Source organism: Alligator mississippiensis, chromosome 1 (genome assembly GCF_030867095.1).
Source record: "Alligator mississippiensis isolate rAllMis1 chromosome 1, rAllMis1, whole genome shotgun sequence".
Lineage (NCBI taxonomy): Eukaryota > Metazoa > Chordata > Crocodylia > Alligatoridae > Alligator > Alligator mississippiensis.
In genome coordinates this window covers 137,881,152-137,898,123 of record NC_081824.1, presented here as the reverse complement: position 1 = coordinate 137,898,123, position 16,972 = coordinate 137,881,152, and the positions used below count along the sequence as shown (strand labels likewise).

The following is a 16,972-nucleotide window of genomic DNA, read 5'->3' as shown; positions in this document are numbered from 1 at the left end:
TAAATTTCCTACAAGTTTCATTTTCTGACTCCTAGTTCTTGTACTGTGAGAGAGAGTATATTGTAAATCCCAATTTACTTTCTCTTTACAATTGAGTGTTTTGTAAATCCTTATCATGTGGCACCCTCAAGCATCTCTAAACTCAACAGACCTAGCCTCTTCAATGTCTCTTCATATGGAAGCCCCTCTGTACCACTAATCATCCTTGTCGCCCTTCTCTGTAGCTTCACTAGTTTTTCAATATACTTTTAGAGGTGTGGGGATGTAACAGGGGGTCTTCATGGGGCTGATTTAACTGTGGCCGGCCCACCTGTTTCTGGGCTAACTGCCCGCATTCTCGCCTGCCATGCCTTGTTGTTAATTAATTAGTTAAAGATGTAATTAAGTGGGAGGCTGCCCATTTCCTGCCCCGATGCCAGGGGGAGCTATCTATGGCTCCATTCCTCCTCTACACCACAGCCCAAGCCTTGCAGATGGCATCTAGGTGTTATTACAAATCACCGGCCCCCACTCTGGCCCCCAGAATCCTCATGATTGAACCCCACCTGGATTCCTCTCCTCAGGCAGTCTCATCCACTTTCATACTAGGCAGCATCACTCCCTGAACCACCTCCCCTTCAGGTGTGGTCCACCCTGGACCTTTGGCTCCTCTAGCCCTGGCCCACCTCCAGGACAGTTGGAGCCCCAGGCATGCAGCTCTTGGGTGTCCCTCACAGTGAGCCCCTGGCCCTTTGACCCTTCTGGTCCTGGCCCCAGCATGGGGAAGTCCGGACAGGCCTGAATCTATGGCCTCTCTCTCTGGGGGTCCACCCTCCAGGCCCTCCAAACAAGGGGTAACCCACCCAGTTGTGGGGGCCAAGGGTTAAGGTGCCCCAACCTGCTTTTCAGCGGGGTGGTAACTGGCCTGCCATTTCCTGGGGGCTCCCGTGCCACTGAGAGCCCCACCAGGCCACCCACTCCCAGCAGGGTGCAGTTTTAGGTCATGCCCAGGACCAGGAGCCTCCTGACCATCCCCTACAGCTCCTCCCTTACCTCTAAATGATACCAGCAGCCCTCCAGCCAGGCGGCGCTGTTGCCTGGCCTCCAGCAGCAGAACTGCCCTGTTTATATGGGAAGCCCTGAATCCAAAATGGCTGCCCTCCTCAGGCACCTGGCAGCTGCCAGCTCCAGGCCCGTGAAGTGGCAGGTACAACCAGTGCCCTGCCACAGGGGACCAAATTTGGGAACACTATTAAAGGTGTGCTCACACCATGGATCTATAAAGTAGAAAAATGATACTTTCTGTTTTGTTTACAGTTCCTTTCTTAACAATACCTAACCTTTTGTTTGTCATTTTGACAGCTGCTGAACACTGATGATTGAAAATAAACTATATGTCTCAATTGGAACCCATGTAAAGTGGTCTGGGTTTCTACCCTTGGTTCTCTTGGACTGTTCTTGGACTCACCAATAATCTTTTCCACTGAAGCATGTCTGCCCCCGTTTACCTTACCTTCATTGTCTGAAGACTTTTCTCTCTACAGCCACTTCTGTGTGTGCTCTGTCAGTTTGCTGAATACATTTAAAAGAAATATATAAATACTTATTTTACATCTTCCTTTTTGTCCCTACTTTTTCAAGACTCAACCAATGAAGGTAAAAGTAATATTATCTCACCACCTGTTCTGTTTTAAAGCAGAATGGTATTTATTTTCACATAAATTGTATAGAGATGCAGTGAATCATTGCATCTTCAAGGTCGAATTATTTGTCCCAAGGGTTTCACTTCAAAACTTTAGAGAACTGTTTCAGCCGTATCTGAAGCATGGGCAACTTTTCTGGCTTCTTGTTTGCATCCCATCAGTAAAGGCTCTATTCAGAACCATCTTGAGGGTTTGCTTGAACTGCTTCTTCTTGCTGCTTCCTCCAAAGAAGTAAATGGGGGGAGGGTGGGGGTTGATGCTTCTATTAAGGGTGCAGAGGAAAAGGGTGACAAGATGTAGTTGACTGAGCAAAGATAACCGATAGTAACAATTCAGAAGATATAATATCCTCATGGACATTGCAAACATGAGGAATATGGTGACTGTGGACATGATGATTATATAGAGTTTTGACGAATAAGATCTTAGGGAGGTATGGTGGATCTTAATGAGTAAGATCAAGCTGGCAAGAAACATCAGTGGAATGAAAACAATGAAGTTCAGGATCCATATGAATATAACCACTGCCTGGCAATGGCTAGTGTCATCTGAATGCTCTTCTATTAACTTCTCTTTGCACATCAGATATTCAGCTATTCTCATTAGAAAAGACAGAATCCAGAGTTCACACCATTGTTAATTGGTGCTGTGAGTTTCGGCACTGTTACCAAACAGGATAAACACTCTCAAAACAGGGCAGTCAGAAGATAGAAACCTGTCTTATATCTAAATAGGAAGCTAACAGATAACACAGTTGTCAAATAGACACCATAGGAGTATTCATAATCAGAAATGTTCTCAGTTGACAGTACAGATGTACAAAGCAGCAAGGAGAGATCAGCTATGGATAGGTGTGTGATGTAGACAGTAAAGGGATGACCATCCCAGGAAAGAGATTACCATAATTACCTAAAGTGAGGTTTATGTCTCCCTGTACCAGTCCTCTTAGAAATGTTTCTCCCAGTTGAGATGTTCACTGGGTCTTCACTGGGGAAAAATATTCTGTTTGACTTATCCATGAGGAAAGCTCAAGTTTGGATAATACAGCTCTTCTGTAAGTATGTCTAAAAATACTGTGAACATGGTGTTTTGTATTATTTTTCTTTTTTGCTGGTCACTGTTGTCCTTATTAAATGAGAAGGTCTGAGCAATAGGAAAATATGCCATTGTCTATATTTTCTGAAATGAGGAAGGCATGTGGACAGATTTTTTTCTTAGCTATTGGTAAAAAAAAAATGAGAAGTCCAAGGATTTAGAAGAAATTGTGAGCTTTCCTGTATGGTTGTTCTGGTGAGATATGGAAATTCAACCACCATGTCACATTGCAAATTAATATAAAAGAATGAGATAATGCATTACTCTTGTCTTATCTTTATTATTAGAGCCAGAAACTTTTCTTAGAAAGGTACATTCAACTCCCATTGAAGTCAATAGAATATATTCCATGTGTGTGTGTGATCTATATTTAAAGTTTTCAATATATACATGATATAATTTAGGTATATATCAAGGCTTTTAAATATATGATGATATGATTTCATTGAAAAAAATAACTGTAAGTCCTTTCTCCATGATGTTTCTGCTCAGTAGTATTTCTCACTAAATTAAGAAATCAAATAACTTTGTTCTTCAGTGAGATTCATTCCTAAGAGGTATTAATGGCAAACTTACAAATTAGAGTTTCACATTGTAGCTACGAAGTAATTTGAATCGGTCAGGAAATGGTTTCCCTGACCTGTGGAAGTTTTCAAGATCTCTAAAAGTTTTCAAGATTCCACATCAGGGCAAATCTAAGACTTTTTAGAGGTTTAGTGAAAAGCATGAAAAGGGAGAGACCCCAGTGGGACTCTGGGGTCCCACTCCTGTGGACCCCAGAGCACCCCTGTGGGATGTAAAAGATGAGCTTGAAGCCCTTAATTTAGATGAGGGACTTGAAATGTGTTCTGTCCCTTCTTAGGGAAGTACCATAACCACTGGGCTATAGTGCTATAATCTGTTTGCTTCTGGTCCAATGAATATTTAATTATTTACTAAAAATGGAGCAGCTTTAACAGCAGAGACAGAAAAACTGATTATACAGTCTGGTGGTTATGCTGTTCACCCAGGAGGAAGACATACTGTGATTCAAGTTTCCACTTAACTCAGGTAGAGCAGAAATACGAACACTGGTCTCCCACATCCTATACCTGTGCCCTAGCCACTAGGCTATTAGCTATCTTGTAGTGGAAAAACAGATGCGTCTTCTCTCTCTGTTGGACCCAAATTCCATCTTTGTCAAAACTGTTGTATATAACCCCATGAGAAAGCTTGGGTTCCATAAATAGACATTTTCTGACAAACAATTTTTTGTTTTGCTGTAACATTTTACATTAACATTATTTAACCAAGTATATAAACACTGCCGAGCACTCTGCACCATAAGAGAAAATTCCTGGAATGTTATGTAAATATATATTCCAACATGGATTGATTGCAGTACAAGTTAGTTACCCAGCTTTTCTGCATTTGACTGGTATTCAACTGAATCCTGAAACAAGCTCTTCTTTCATTCTGATTCCTTTTGCCTCACAGGAGAGAGTTAACGTACTATTAAGTGAATTAATCCACCTCCTTAAGCTCCCACTAAAGACAACACAACAAGAAGAATGTACATTCTGGAGCTAAGTCTGTGCAACGATTAGGTAAGTGGCATTACTCACTCCAGCATTAAGCTTCTTTTCATGAACCCCAATTTCCTTGAGTTCAAAAACAGTTCTTTTTACAGGGTGTAAGAAAAACCTTTAAGAAATACCCTGGAAAGTTTCAGCTTTTATCAGTCAGATCTCTTCAAATGCATTAGTCTTCATAACCCATGAATGCTGACCACACTACCTTCTATGAGGCAGTATGTGGTAACCAAGTAAACCATCTAGAAAAGTATCGGGAATGAGAATGTGAATGAAGTCTTAGTTATTAAAGAGGGAAGAAGTCTCACAAAACCACTCAAGGTTACTCTAAGTAACATCATAGTGTAGGTGCTCATACCCTGGGCACCTGAAAGCAGTATGAAAACTTCAGAATAGAACAGTGAGTTTACGTAAGAAAACCTAAAGAGAAAAGCAAAGAGGATTGGTGCAAAAGGAGAGCACTATGCAAGAAGGTGCCTGGTTGACATTTGTGGAAAACTGAGATATTTCTCTCCAGTGAGTAAAAAGAAGGAAAATAATTAAAACGTAATGCTAAACTTACTAAGATCATTCCCAAGTAAGAGCATTCAGAGGTGGCAATGGAAGGAGTTCAATCCATCCAAATACGTTCAGAAGGGCTTCTCCAGCTGTTCATCTTCACTAGGAGAGGGGGCAGCAAATAGTGATTCTGACAACTATCCCCTCTTCCCCCAAAAAGGAATGCAGTTTTCCCATTATGCAAAATGTCAGAGATATGCTAGGCAGAGGATCTTACACTGATTGGTAGAGGCAGGGCTTCAAATGGCCTCAACCACTGTCTGGTGACAAATCCAGCAAAATGCTTGGGAGTTGACAGCTATGGGAACAGGATGGAAATACATGAAAAGTTGTTCTGAGTTCCTACAACAGAAAGAGGCACTTTTTAAACAACCAAGCAAAAACCTACTAAGTGGGCAGGGAATCTGTTTGGGAAGGATAAGATCTGAGAAAAAAAGGGGGAAAAAAAATCTCATTTTAGAATAGTACCATCAAATTCAAACCAAAATAACTGGATTGCCTTTGTATCCGTAGCATCTGTCCCTTCCTCACAATTTCTCTTATACTTTTGAATGTGTTATCACTCTAGGATCTAAGAAAGAAAAGAATAAAATGGTCCTATGATTGATATTGGTAGAAGAAGCGTGAGAAATGAAAACAAATAAATGTAGGGAATTCAGAACCTTCCTCTAATATCCTTATCCACCCACTCCCACTGGTAACAAAGAAGAAATGCTAAAGCAAAACTGAAGTTGTTGCTCCCAAAATTTGAACAGAACTAGGAGCAACTAAGCTATCTGAGAAATCCCCTGAGGAAGTTCCTTGTTCTTGCTGCAAGTATCAAACTATTTTTACATGGAGATGTTAGTGTGTGTTGGAACAAATATTCATACCCAGAAAAGGAGACAGTTTGCTCTGTCTTCTCCTTCAGATGTTTCATGCAAATTACCCAGTCCCCAAGTGGGAAGGGCTACTGATTAATGTGAGAAACAAACAAACCCAAAAAGAGGGTGAGAATAAAGTAACAAGAAGAAAGGATGTTGGATTGAAAGAAAACAATTTCTAATTGCTTTCCAAGGCTTTCGATTAACAAGTTTATCTTCTGTCCAGCAATTACAAGACCAAAAATAAATGCCAAATGTACATCTCCAAAAAAGGCAATAAAAACTTTCTTTCCCATTAAATGAGGAAAAGCATAGGAGTCGCAAGAATAGCCAGTGTCCAAATGGCCTGGAGTCTGAAAATCTCCAGGTCCCTCCAGGTACCCTAATCTTTATGGCAGTCAATTTACAACCCAGTTAGCTACATCTGTTAACTACACCAGTTAACTTCAAATCAGGAGTAATGGCCACAAACTCCTGGCAGACCATTTCAGGCTTAACACTAGGAAAAGCTTCTTCACAGGTTGGGTGTCCAGACTGTGGAATAAGCTCCCTCCAGAGGAGGTGCAATCGTCTACCCTAGAAATGTGCTTTAGTTCAGTCTGTTACTTTCCAAGTAACATTCAGATGTTTTTCTCCCATGGTGTAATTCTCTGTAAAATGATCTATTCCAGAAGTTTGTAAGTAGAATTCTGGAGTGATACTATGACATCATAATTGGCTGCTAAAGAATGGGCTTTGCCTCTCATTCTCATAGCTGTCATCTTAGTTTTTTATCATGGGACATGGAGTAAAGAAGCATTTCCACTCTGCACAGGGAGTGGCGACCTTGATTTACAAGAAAGGGGGAAGGGAAGACATTAGAAACTGGAGACCAATTACTTTACTAAACATAGACTGTAAGTTGTTCACTTAAATATTAACAGCAAGTTTAGGGGAGATACTTTTACAGGTGGTGGGAGGGGAGCAAACTTGCATGGTGATGGGGAGAAGGGCAGCACAAATTCATTTGATTGTTAGGGATGTTAGCTTATATTTGGGAACCGAAGTGGAATTCATTAGTGGTGAACCTGGATTTATAAAAAGCATATGATATAGTATTTTGCATGAATTTTTGTTTGGGGTGTTTGATAAGATGGGGCTACCGGGGAAATTTGTGGGGTGGGTGAGGGCTATTTATGGGGAGGCAAAGAGCAGGATTATGGTCAGGGGATTTTTAGGAGAAAGGGGAAATGTAGGTAAAAGTATGGTACTGGTGGTGGGGAGTTGGGGTGATTTGGGGAGATTTGGGCTGAGGGTGGAAAGCGAAAGGATGAAGGTGCTAGGGGTGATTATGGATGGTCAGGGGAAAGGGAAGGAGGCACAGGAGAAAGTGGAGGGAAGGGTGAAGGGGGTGGTGGGGTTGTGGGGAACACAGGATTTGTCATTTAGGGGTAAGGTACAGGTGATAAAGCAGTGTCTATTGCCACTGATTTACAGGAATTAACAGGAATCATTATCTACCATCCTGGGTACAGGCGTGAAGACTGCAGAGGATGTTGTGTTTGGGGTTTTTTGCGGGGGTGGGGGGAGGGATGGAGAGAGTGGCTGGGGGGAAATGTATAAGAATGAGGGGTTGGGGGGATGGGGATTGCCAAACGTAGAGACATTTGTTTATGTTAATTTTCTGAAGATGGTGGTGAGGTAAGTTAAAGGGGAAATGGGATAGCGGGGCATTTTTGTAGGTTTTGGGCAGGGAGGTTATTAAGAAGATTGAGTTTATATGGGGGAAGGTGGAGTTTATATGGGGGCTTTTCTTAAAGCACAGGGATTGGAGAGATTGGGGCTTGATGGATTGGGGGATTTGAAAGGGGTGCTTAAGTTTCTGAGGGAAAGGGAGGTAGTTATAGATGTGGTGTAAGTGGAGTGGAACCAACTTAAGTGTGGAAATGCATGGAAGGAAAAGTGTGGAAGGGGGAGCATGAGGCGTGAGCATGCGGGGCAGTGCGAAAAATATTACTGGTAAGGAAAACATTGCATCGGTGGGGATTAGTTAGACAACCAAAATGTCCAAAGGAAATTTGTGATAAAGATGAGTCAGTGTTTCAAGTCTTATGGGATTGTTTTTATGTACAGAAAGTGTGTGGGGGGTGGCTAGTTTCTTGAAAAGCATGGTGAAGGGAAATGGGGTGTCTTTTGAAAATGTGTTGTATGGGCTAAGGGAAGGCACAGATGGGTCGTGGGCGGTTAGGGTTTTGTTGGCTTGTGTTAAAGTGGCTATTTGGAAGGTTAGGACTTTGTTAGTTAGGAAGAAGCTTTGTTTCTCGATAGTGGAGTATCTGCAATGAGGGTTACATGAGCTGAAATTTTATATAGCAAAGAGGGAAAAAAGGCAGTTAGGGTAAGGACAAAGGGGATAGGAAGCTGTGGAAAGGGACTGATGGCGTCCATTGTTCTTGCCAAAGTTAGGCATCGGGTAAGCTTTGGGGATGTCAAATAAGGAAACTTTATAGGAGGCGGGACGTGTATTTGGGAGAGTAAGCAAGCAGGTTATATGAAAAAAATTTGTTGCTGTGTAGTATACATGATAGCTGATGTTACAGATGGCTTTTCGTTGGGTATATTGCCTTTGTTTTGGTATTTGCCGATTTGTATGAAGTGAAATATTTGTATATATGATAGCTATGTAAATTAAGTGTTACAAATGTGTGTTTCTCTACTGCTGAATAATTAGGGTATTTGGTATTGTGTTATCCTTTTCTTTCTTTAAGGTATAACAAATATGTGAGTTATTTTGAGCTGAATATTAAGAGTCCTTTGAGTTTGCTTGTATGATAATTCTGGTGGGGGTTATGTTAGTGTGACAGAATAGCCAGTGGCAGCTTAGCCCGCAGGTTTTGAAAAGTTCAGAAATGATCGGTGAGGGGGGTGGTGTTTCTTTTTCCCCACCAATCAGGCCCCGCAAAAGGAGAGGGCTTGCCCCTGCCTCACCCAGGGGCCAGGTAGGGAAACTGGACCTGAGAGCAGACTCACCTCTTATGTCACCTGATTGGGCCTGCCAACCACCTGTGAAGACTGAATCAATTCTGCCTCTGACTTTTTGACCATCTGTATTTAGCCTAGGAGAGTGGCTATTTTTTCTTTCCCTCTGAGAAATCTTAGATATTTTTATCATAAGTGGAATTCTAAGTCTAATTTTAGAGAAGTATCCCTTTAGATATAAACTGTTTCTGAGGTTTAGAGAATTGCTCCAGAAGCAGTCCAGCAAATCTGGGGGTGATCCCACCCCACATTAATAAAACAGCCTCTTTCACCTAAAGGTTTGGAAGTGCTCACAAAATGGACAGCTGAAGAAACAACTTCCTTACTTGGGTTCTGTATCTCTAGTTCATTCCATTACTGTAAAACTTTATGATCTGACAATAGTAAAAGCCATGGGTACCCTTCTGGAGTTGTGCTAAGACTTTCATTGCCAGACTTTCCATTTGATAGTTGTATGCATGAATTTATTTTTATTAAAGGCTAATGACAACTATAACAAATTAACCTTAAAATATTTCTGTTATTGCATTGCCTGAAGTTTTTAACCATGATAAACTCTGCAGCTGAAAAGAAGGAAAACAGGAAAACAATTAGTATAATGAAGTATGATACAATGACAATTGTGCCTTCTTTCTTAATCGTTTTAATATTATTCCAACTAGAAAAGTCTTAAAGAAGAGGAAGGAAGGAAAGAAAAAACATTTTTTGAGAATCTAAAAAGTTAAAAAAAAAAATCAAACCAGACAGAATATTTTCTTTACCTCCAAGTGTGATTTGACTCTAAAAAGCAATTGTAAAAAAGACTGCAATGTAAGTGTATCTCAATTCTCTCTTGGTGAATCCATGTCAAACAGGCTCAATAAACCCTGGCCTTTTTAACAAGTAAGCCTCCAAACTCAACCTAGACTCAAACTGCTTTCTTTCTCACACATCATCATCACTAGTAAAAGCACTCACAGGCCACATCACCTTCAGGATAAATATTGCAAAATGAGAAAACCGTACATATGGTAATCATCCTGCAACTTCAAGCAGTTACTTTCTCCCATTCCCATAATTTGTTTCCCACACATTATAAATGCAACTTATTTTTGACTGTTTGTTTACATTAAAATTTTATTTGGTATTGAGCTAAAAAAACTCAGAAGTTGATTCTGTTTCTTAATTTAGACAGAACAAAAAACTACTTTACCTTCCTCATCTTCACTCTTTATACTCCAGACTGGTTTCAGCTTGCCAGAATGAAACTTGGCTTCACTTTCCCAGAGATGACCTAACATTAAAAATGTTCTAGTCTCATTGGGCACATCTACACAAGATGCTTTACTGCAGGGTAGACTAATCACTGCATAGTACAGCATCACTATGTAACTGTGTGCAACAGCTACTGTGCAGTGGGTTAGTCTACTCCACAGTTTTCTACTACCTGTAAATACAGGTAGTAGATTTACCGCACAGTACTGCATAGGTAGACAGCTATGTCTACCTATACAGTAAAGCAAATTGCAAATTGCTCCCAGAGAATTGCTCACAGTCAACCCAGGCATCAGAGGCGGTAGAACAGTCCCCTCCCCCAAACAGCTGCCTGCTTCCCAGCCCCCACTCCAATCAGCAGAAGAAAGCTGGAGCTGAGACATCATCCCCTGTCCTGGCAGCAGGCAGCTGCAGCTGGGACAATGTCCCAGCTTCATGTCTGAGATCAGAGCTGGGGCCCAGCATTTGACTGCTGCCAGGGAAGGGAACAATGTCCCAGCCTCCACTCCAATCTCAGAGCGGGGCTTGAGCAGCAGGCAGCTGCCTGGTGCAGGGTGGGAGCCAGCTGCCTTGGAGGTAGGACAGCTCCCCCTGCCCCTTGGAACCCAGACCTGACTCCAGTACCCCATGCCAGCTGGGGGCAGGCACCCAGGGGAGCCTAGAGCTTCCTCTGGCTACTGTATGGGAGCACAGCAGAGCAGGAGTAGCCCTGCACTGAACTGCTCATGTAAGGAGCAAATTTGATCCTCTTGGGCGCACGTGTAGACGTGCTCCCAGGGAAATTTTAGCGCGCAATATTTTATTGAACAGTAAGCTTTAGCACATTAATAATACATGCAGACGTGCCCATTCAGCAGCACACAATTAGCGTGTCTACACATGCCGATTTAATGCAAAGCAAAAAGCTCTGGAGCTTATCACTCTGCAGCATATTGCTGCTGCATGTGCACCTGGGATCGCAGCACATTGAGCAGAAGCAAAGCAGCCCTGGCTGGCAGGGAGCCCGGGGGGTCAGCCTGCCAGCCCAGGGCTCCTCCCCCTGGCTCCACATGCTGTAGAGGGGCTGCCTGGGGTATGAGAGTGCTTCAGTATGAGGTTAGCCAGCAGACACTGAATCACCCTCATGCGCCAGCCAAACCCTCCAGCATCTACACAAGCATTGCTGCAGATTTTTTTTTTTTATTCTGCAGCAGGATAGTACTTGTATTTACAAGTACTTGTATTTACAAGTACTGTCCTGCTACACAGTAAATTAGTTTACTCCACCCTATGCACATGTAGACACCAAGATGTTTACTGCACAGTCTACTTAGTCTATTGTGTAGTAAACCCAGTGACACCTTTGCCTGATCCACCTTCACCCAAATAGGAGCAGTACTAGATTCTATATACCACCTACCAGTCTCAGGCTTCATATGAACACACTGCCTCTATCATGAGAGAGTAGATTATTTATCTGGACTCCTTCAATCTCTAGCTTCTACGCTGAGTCAAGTAGTCAGGTTATTAATCCAGAGAAGTGTCCGTAATGTGAGCCTTCAGCACATACTGGCAAGGAATGGGAGAGGACTGGAAAAAGCAGCTGACACTGAGAGTGAACTTTCATCCCTATTGTTGAAGAGTAAAATACCAATCTTCTCGATGCGACCTAGAGGGATCAGCCCCTGCAGGAACATCCCTGACTAAACCATCTCAGCCAAGCATCTATCTAACCTGCTCTTGAAAATTTCCAGGAATGGATATTTCAGAGTTTCTCTAGGTAACCTGTTTCAATATTTGGCCACCAGGGTGGATTGATTTAAGTCAAGTTGATTTCAATCACTGATTTAAAGCAGCAAGCCTAAAGTCTAATTTAAACTGTTGATTTTTATCAACTTTCCCATTGTATTTTTTGTTGCCGTTGTTTTTTAAAGAAAGGTATCTTTTGATTGGTTGATATAACAATTAAAAGTTGTTGATTTACAACTAAATACAGCTTTTACAGTGTATTTGGAACATGTTTCCTAGCTACACAACTGGTGTGTGTGTGTAACCGTGTGCAGCAGCAACTGCGCAGTAAATTGGTATGCTGTGTGATTTTCTACTACCTGTAAATATAGGTAGTAGATTTACCACGCAGTAGTTTAACACATTTGGATTGTTAAAAATCCTACATTTTAGTATGCTATAAAATAGTGAAATATATATTTCTTATTCACTAGATGATTAAATTTTGCTCATGTTTGTATTAAGCTGCATTAATGGCAACTTGAATTTAATTAAACACACAAAATCAGCATTTCAGATTTATTAAACAAAACTTTAAACTTTTGGATATAGAAATGTTTTTTTAATCAAAACATGGTGCACATTTAAAGCTAATTAATTAATTAAACACTGGTATTAACTGTTATAATATTAGAACCTATGTTTAGTGAATTAAACCAATTATTTCAGGGGAAATATTATTATTGGGGAATAATAATAATAATAATAATAATAACAACAATAATAATAATTGGGGGAAACTATTATTTCACCTTGGGGAAATTTTTCTAAAGTGCCTAGCTGAAAATCATTTGAGCCTAAGTTCCAACTAGCTGAATTTATTTTTAAACTAAGACAGTCATTTTTTACCTAAGCTGTTTTAAGAATGTTGACCCCTGTCAAGATTTTAGAACTCATAAATCTCATCTTCCTCCCTCTTTTTATTTATAGATTGGAAGAGAAAAACAAGCTTTCTTGATTTTTTTCAACTTCCAATTGATTTCTCAGCTTTGAATGAACCAGTCAAATGAAGAAAATATTTTTGTGAACCTGCAGAAGAGACTATTGATGGTAAAAGCTTGTTTAGCACTTCAACAAGCTTGAGTTCCAGGTGATTTACTAGTGACTTCTACTAGTCCTTTCCTCCCTCATGTCCTTGTGACAAGCTATTTAGCCAAATCCACAGTTTTATTGAAATTTAAAAAACTATACCATGAGCACTTCTACTATGGACTCAAACTTGTGACTTCTGAGCTGTTAACTATGCAACTTAATACCCATGCTACCCCAGCACCCACTTATAGCACCTAAATAGTGTGACTTTCTTCAAAACATCCACAGCAAACATGTACTGCTTTAATGGTTCATCTCTGAAATTTATTATAGTTGGCATGATTGATGGGCAATTAGTAGGTACCCACGTCATGAAGGATGCATACTCCTGGCAGCTTGAGGGGTACGGCGGTGCTGGCAGTGGCGGGAGTGTGGTGGCAGTGGCTGGAGCATGGTGGCTGTAAGTGGGGAGCTCCTGCAGACACTGCCAGTGCGGTTGGTGGGGGGTGGGGGTGGCAAGCACCAGCCAGGGGTCAGCGACCACCCGCAGACGCCACTGGCAGTGGCGGCAGCAGCCAGCGGCGATCACTGCCTGCCTGCACACACTGCCAGTGGTGTCGGTGGCAGGGGGTGGGGGTGGGAAGTTTTTTTCAAAATTTCAACAGCATCTGCAATAGAGAAACAGTTTTTCTGTACAGTAGTTTGTTCAAGACTTTGGAAATAGCTTTTAAGGTATGCAGCATATCTTCTACATTTCTCTACAGTCCAGTGTTGACTTCTATTGTTGTGATACTGTCACAGTTGTCTCCACAGCTGGCCATCAGAATAGGCCAGTTAATAAATAGCCGAAAGCAATCAACCATTGAATTCCATTGTACATCTTGGAGGAGAATTAGCTGGAATCCCCCTGCTCTCTTTGGTGAAGCTGAAGCAAGCTGATTATTATGGAAATACTTTGCAATTTCAGCAACATTTTTCTTTATTCCTGGAGTACTTAAATCTTTGCCTAAAAGATGCATCAAATATGCACTGCATCCATATGTTATAAGTGTCAGATTTGCTTCATTATCTTTGTTTAAGTTTCTCCTCATCTTTGCTACATTTGCAGCATTATCTGTGATAAGGCTGTGCGCATGACACTTGAATTTTTGCTCACAGTATTTTGTTATAGCTTTTACTGCTGCTTCTCTGGATAATCCTAATGAAGGAGAACACACAATGGTATATGCTGGAGTCAGAGGCCATCATCTGTAATAACTTTGCTGATCCTTTGCACTCAGCAGTATAGACTCTGAATTCCTTGCAAATTCAACCCCCTAACTAATACATCAAATATTATGTCATGTTTTTAAAGTGTTACCTTAAAAATTAAAAGTCTTCCTCCTCATTCTTATCCAGAAGGAAATCAGCTTTTAACTCTAGAGTTTTTCATAGAAGCTCATTGACTCAACATATTTATTTAAATTATTTAATAGATTATATTAAATGTACACCTTAGCCTATGCTGTATTAAGTCCAAGTTTTATTGTATGCTAGTTTATTTTTAAAAAGGAAAAATTAATTATAATTTAAATAAAGAACCAAAATCTTATTTAGATTTTAAAAGACCAACTTTAAAAAAAAAAAAATTGCTTTTTACTCACCTTGCTGGCCACCCTCATAGACAGAAAGTTCCTCCTAATCTCCAACCTCAATTTCTCTTGCTGAAGCTTCAGGCCCTTGCTCCTAGTCCTGTTTGCTACAGTCATGGAGAAAAGCTCATCTCCGTCCTCTCTATAATCACCCTTCATGTATTTGAAGATTGTTGTCAAATCCCCCCTCATTCTTCTCTTCTCCAAACTAAATAACCCAAGTTCCTTCAGTCTTTCCTCCTATATCTTGCCTCAAGTCTTGCATCTACCCAAAGCTGTCTGCTCTCTCATAACACTATATATTTGATTAAATGTTTATATATAAATATTACTTTGCTTTCTCCTATTAAAACTTTACTCACAAGAGTAAAGTTTATGTGTACATTTTAAAAAATAATTAGAAGCCATAAGATATTTGTTAGGAAAAAAACCACACTCATTATTAAAGCAGATTAATGATGAAATATTTCACCTCTGTTGACAAGAGACAACACATAATAAACTAGGACTGAGCATTCTGCCTTCCGTCACTGCAGACACAGTAGACTAGGATGAGTCATTCACAGATAGTCTTGAAGAAGGTGAATATTATCTGGGAACAATACTGACCTGTTCTCTTCTGTCTGTTGCTATTTTGTAAGTAGTAGACATGTAATTATCTTCTGGTTTCTCTGCCACAAGATCAAAAAGCTCACAAACATTGTTGTACGTATTGATGGACTATATTTTGTTTGGAATACAGGCAGACTGGAGGTGGTACGTGAGCCCGAGAAGATGGTATAAGTAGACTCGGACAGCAGTTCTCAACCTTTTGCACCTTATGTCCCACCTACATAAGGTCAAAAAATCCTGGTTCCACCAGTCAATAAGCAGGAGTGGGGGGTCTCCCAAAGGTCAGTCAAAAAGCAGGGGGAGGGGACAGAAGTTCCTCAGCAACTAATCGAAGAAGTCCTGCTGTGGCACTTCCAGTTTTGCTGCCACGACCCGTGAGTCCCACCTTGAGGACCTTTGCGCCCCACCAGTGGGACACATCCCACCAATTGAAAAACCCTGGACTAGGAAGCAACGGAGCTACTTAGGAAACATGTTCACCTGAAGCACAAAATGGAGAACAACTGCAAATCCCTCCATTTCACAGCAAACAGCCATGAATCTACTCAGGGTTTAGGATCACATATAACTGGCCTTGCCATTCCTCTGTCCAGTGCTACCTCCTGTTATCTGAACCTCTTTCTCACTGCTGGAGCTATGAGATGATCCAGACTTTCTGTACAGACTCAGCAGAAGGAGAGGGATGGCATTGGGGCTTTATCATAAAATAAAGTCCACTGATGATGGAGACTGCCTTTCCACTACAGCTGAAGTTTTTCTTCCTGGTACCAAATCTAGCCTGTAATGCTACATATACTCCAGTCCCTGATATCACAAGGTGCTGTTTGAGGATGCAATCTCACAACTGTCCATAGAAAGGCAGAAATGGTACAGGGTGTTCTACTCCTGTCTCCCTCAAATCAGTATCTACTGTTGTATCAAAATATATGTGCAATTCATTGCCATGTTTTGGAGGGAAAAGGAAGGAAACACTCAGTCTAATAGGGCCCCTTGACTCTGTGATTGTTGGCTCCCACTCCATAAGCTGACAGGATAGACATTGTGTATTGTTTTAGCAAGCTCCTAAAGAGGACACTCCCCTGAGTGACAGCCGGCAAGACACCTGCTAGAGGTAGCAGAGGTAGTAAAAATGCCCACTAACTCCTCTGATGTGATGCTATTATTGCTATATATGGTAGTTACATTAACCTGATTTTGCTGCCCCAGACCTGGGTAGGGTGATGGCTCAGAGCACTGCACAAAGCTCACTGCAGTTTTGTCTGAAGGGAAAGTTGTCTCCTATTATAATGGACGACACTGAGATGGCAAAGCCCAAAGGAGACACTTCAGTTGAAATAAAGCTTTACTCACAAGAGTTGTTGTAGTGGGAATTTTCCTTAGCAATTTTTGGTAACCAGCTCATAGCCCTTATATGTTGAATTTTTGCTGCATGTTAAAGATATATTTAACAAGAAAGTGTATGTGGGCTCAGTATGCACCTCTGAAAGAGCAAGGAGGTAATATTTTAGGCAAGCAATAACATACAAGTTCACTTTCCTTTAACTGAATGCAGATACTTTGCTGAGTTGATATTATAAATAAAAACATTTAAGAAAGTTTTCACTTGAGAATATTGCTCCAGGATCTAAAAAGCATCCTTCAGTTCTTCCATGGCAAAACTTAGATGCTTTACAGAAGTGATTCTCAATCCTTTTGCATGGGTGACCTCATTCCTGGGCCAAGCCTGATGACTACGAATGCATATGGAACTCATGACACCACTCAAGTGCTGCAACCTCACTGGGACTCATGCACCTAGTTTGAGAATCAGTGTTGTACAGCAAGAGACAGCCAATGATATCTCATGGAAAAATGGACAGTTGGAAATATGGTGTCACTCCTATTTTAGT

The 16,972-nt window shown here is 41.1% G+C and overlaps 1 protein-coding gene, 1 long non-coding RNA gene and 1 pseudogene across 5 annotated transcripts in view; 1 reads left to right on the top strand and 2 right to left on the bottom strand.

Annotated features, from left to right (window-relative positions):
* The window catches only part of LOC102561467 (proto-oncogene Mas), a 23,613-nt gene extending 12,071 nt beyond the window's left edge, over positions 1 to 11,542 (bottom strand). For 2 of the 3 annotated variants that reach the window (XM_019479900.2, XM_019479899.2), the window contains exons 1-2: positions 11,441 to 11,541; positions 9,980 to 10,060 (exon numbers count right to left, since the gene is read on the bottom strand). The gene's annotated coding sequence lies outside the window, so the exon portion shown is untranslated. Of the gene's footprint in view, positions 1 to 9,979; positions 10,061 to 11,440 lie in introns of all 3 variants that reach the window. The other variant, XM_006264581.4, reaches the window with a different exon arrangement.
* Positions 1,760 to 2,735, bottom strand: LOC109281202 (proto-oncogene Mas-like; annotated as a pseudogene).
* Positions 9,363 to 16,972, top strand: LOC109281244 (uncharacterized). 2 transcript variants are annotated; one of them, XR_009455577.1, is made up of 4 exons: positions 9,363 to 9,597; positions 11,519 to 11,800; positions 12,739 to 12,898; positions 15,214 to 16,972. It is a non-coding gene; the product is annotated as an uncharacterized LOC109281244 (long non-coding RNA). The 2 variants fall into 2 exon arrangements; XR_002087837.2 differs by lacking the exon at positions 9,363 to 9,597 and having other exon boundaries at positions 11,306 to 11,800.